Consider the following 1,014-nt stretch of genomic DNA (forward strand, 5'->3'; position numbering starts at 1 on the left):
CTTTTTTTATACATTTTGTCTTTTTCATTTTGAATGTCTCTTTTTTAAGTTATATAAGCAGTATTTTGTAAAAAGATTGCATTAAAACAGAAACGAGTAAAAAATTAAATCTTTTTTGAAATTCATGTCATAATCATTAGTTAATTGTTGGAAAGTAAGATTAATTTTTAAAAATAAAGTAAAATTTTGCTGTTGTAGGGTTAAGAGACAGTTTTAATAACCTTCTTAAAAAATATTATAAACAATGATTAAGAAAGTTAAAAACAACATTTCCCATTTGCAAATATGTGACATTTTCTTTATAAGTCCTATTTGCTTTGAAATTTTCATAACAAATTTCAAGATTTTCTAAAAAAAAAAGTTATTTTTCCCAATTCCAGTCCTGACCCTCTAAGCTATAATAATATCTGCTGTAGGGTGTTTGAATCAAATTATTATAACACCAAGTAATAAGTACCCACTTACTTTGTGACCTAATTCTTTTCATGAATATTGAAACTACAAAGGCTTTTTAAATATCAAAGGCACATAATTTTTTATATTTAATGGGAAATTAGAAACAAATTATGAAACAAGTGCTACATAGAAGAAGTCAAACAATTTTAACTCTTTATATACAGCAACTATTATAATTTAAACATTAATAGAAAAATTAATTTAACCTATATTTTATATAACAAAAAGGAAAGAAGAGAACATTTCTGAGGGAAGGGAATGCAATAGGGATGTCAATCGGGACTGATTAAAAAATCCACCAAAACAGGTTCTGACGTGTTTTGACAACATGTCAAAACACAAATATTTCTACAAGACTATAACAAGACTATTACAAAACTATAACAAAGTTACCGACCAACTAACCAACCAATTAACTAGCTAACCAACCAACCAACCAACTAACTAACTATCTAACTAACTAACTAACTAACTAACTAACTAACTAACTAACTAACTAACTAACTAACTAACTAAGTAACTAACTAACTAACTAACTAACTAACTAACTAACTAACT

This window comes from Lucilia cuprina, chromosome 3, assembly GCF_022045245.1.
Source record: "Lucilia cuprina isolate Lc7/37 chromosome 3, ASM2204524v1, whole genome shotgun sequence".
NCBI classification, from domain to species: Eukaryota; Metazoa; Arthropoda; class Insecta; order Diptera; family Calliphoridae; genus Lucilia; species Lucilia cuprina.